The 2,500-nt window shown below is 38.8% G+C and overlaps 1 protein-coding gene across 4 annotated transcripts in view; it reads right to left on the reverse strand.

Annotated features, from left to right (window-relative positions):
* Positions 1-2,500, reverse strand: part of LOC123512170 (protein obstructor-E-like) — a 22,052-nt gene that overhangs the window by 19,008 nt on the left and 544 nt on the right. The window lies entirely within an intron of this gene.

A 2,500-nucleotide genomic window follows, 5' to 3' on the forward strand; every position in this document is an offset into this window, starting at 1 on the left:
AATGAACTTCACGGCAATGGAAGAAGAATGACAAGTGAATTACGTAACAGAATTGTCTTCCCATCAGGCCGGTCCGCTTCCAGTCACCGTTTTAACCAAGTCTCCTTCGCTTCCTTCCTTTCTTCCTTCTTATCTATCCTTTCTTCCTCTCTTCTCTTTCCTTTCCTTTCCCTCCCCTTCCTTTTCCTTCCATTCCATTTATTTCCTTGTCTCTCCTTTCTTTTCGTTCCTTCTCATCCATCCATCTATCTATCCTTCTTTCCTTTCTTCCTTCCCTCCTTCATTATCTTCTCCTCTACCTAATCTTGTAAAATTTCCCAGTTTATGAGTTGTTATTCCAAGTGTCAGCCTTATAACAATCTATCTTTCCTATTTCCCTCCTCCTCTACCTAGTCTTTCAAAATTTTCCTATAAATATCAATTATTAATCAGAGTGTACTATTCCACCAGCTTTCTAACTCCTTGAGAGAAGCCAGCACGCTAACGATTAATAAACAAGCGTAGAGCAGGAGTGAATATATATGAAACTGCAGTAGATAGCGATTTTTGTTTTTTTTATACCATGTGGGCTTTTCACGGGAATTTATGGGCTGAAGGGGATACTTTTAGGGTACCTCCTATCTCAAAGCCCACCCGCTAGGAAACCGTTGCCCCGAGTGAGGAAGCCCAACCTACACTCGGACCGTGGACAGGATTCGAACCCGTGCGCTTGGAGACCACTCGGATCCCAAAGCACGCATGGTTCCACTGTACCACGGCGGCCTTATAACCAGAACTGAGTCTGTTCCGTTCATTTACCACTCCAATAACAAGTTTCTTCTTTGAAATACAACTAGAAAATGGACCGGTTTCTTTCTGTATCTCTAAATGTAACTTCAGGAAAATGCTTGCGATGTGGCAGTGTGTGTGCATATGTGTCTATGTGTAGTAGGCAGTCACTGAAATCCCCGTTAGTAAAAGAAGAAGAGAACTTTAGGAAAATGAATCAGTTTCTTCCTGTCTCTCTCTAAATGTAACTTCAGGAAAATACTTGCGATGTGGCAATGTGTGTGTGTGTGTGTGTGTGTGTGTGTGTGTGTGTGTGTGTGTGTGTGTGTGTGTGTGTGTGTGTGTGTGGGATGCAGTCAATGGAATCCCCGTTAGTGAAAGAAGAGGTAAAAAAATGAGTGATGGAAATGAGAGGAATGACATTGGAGTGACCGTGGTACATGACAAGGCGATCTGGAATTACCTCTTGCACGTGTGTGTGTGTGTGTGTGTGTGTGTGTGTGTGTGTGTGTGTGTGTGTGTGTGTGTGGAGGCGTAATCGAGTGTAACGTGATGTGAAAATGTTCCTCCTTTGACGTGGTACTGCTTTGAGTGTCATGATGAAGTTATGAAAAGAAAATGAGGAAAAAGTGTTGTAATTTTATGATCATTGAGCTTTCCAAATGATGATTCAAGACGAAAAAGTAAGGAAAAGTGTAATTTTTGTCTCACTTTTCAAGATAAAGCCAAAAATAAAAATGAATGTTGTTTGACTGAAGATAAAGAAAAGGAAAACCAAGAGGAAAAAAACGTAATTTTCAGAGAGTACCGTTCTCAAGCTAAAATAGAAAAAAAGAAGATAAAGAAGTAAGAAAACTGATAAAAGAATGTGTAGACTATTTTTTGATGTAGCAGAACGCGAGGCAATAAAACAGTAAAGAAATAGTATAGAACATAATTGTGTGGTGGGAGTGAACGTGTATAACTGGTGTTAGCTGGCTCACTGGTGTGTCTCTTGCCTGAATTCCTGCGGTGCCAGACTTGATTTGCGGAATGCTGGACTTGAGAGAGAGAGAGAGAGAGAGAGAGAGAGAGAGAGAGAGAGAGAGAGAGAGAGAGAGAGAGAGAGAGAGAGAGAGAGAGAGAGAGATCTGACTAGTTGAAATTCAATGAAAAAAAAAAAAAAATGGAAGAATGAAGTAAGAAAACATGATGAAAATGCAAAATACAGAACGAATAAGAATAATAAAATGAAACCACGAAAGACAAAAAAATTGAAAACAGTAATGAGACAAAGCCCAACTGAATTCAAAGCAGATCAGACTCCAGATTGAGAAAACAAAGATAAAAAGATACGACTCAGTGAAAAAAAAAAAAAAAACCAGGCAAGTTACTGTTCCTTTAGCCATGGTTGTACAGCGGCTGTTAGGTAAGGAACGAGTTTAAAGGGAGAGAAAATGTACAAAGGAGAATGAATGCAAAATTGGTGCCTGTAATAGAATAGTTGGAATTAAAGGATTGGAGTCGACACTGGTTCACCTGCCCTAGAAGGTAAACAATTACTGAAGGTTGATATTAGGAAAGAAATGTAAATAAAAAGCAGTAAAAAAATAAAGAAAGTCATAGGTAAAGGATGATTGAAAGAGATGGAAGGTAAAAAGTTTCAATAACAGAAATATATTAAAAGAATTAAAAGAGAAAAGAAAGATAGAGGAAATTAATGAAAAATAAAACGCAATGAAGATAGATAAGT

The sequence above is a fragment of the Portunus trituberculatus genome, chromosome 33 (assembly GCF_017591435.1).
Source record: "Portunus trituberculatus isolate SZX2019 chromosome 33, ASM1759143v1, whole genome shotgun sequence".
Classification (NCBI taxonomy): Eukaryota; Metazoa; Arthropoda; class Malacostraca; order Decapoda; family Portunidae; genus Portunus; species Portunus trituberculatus.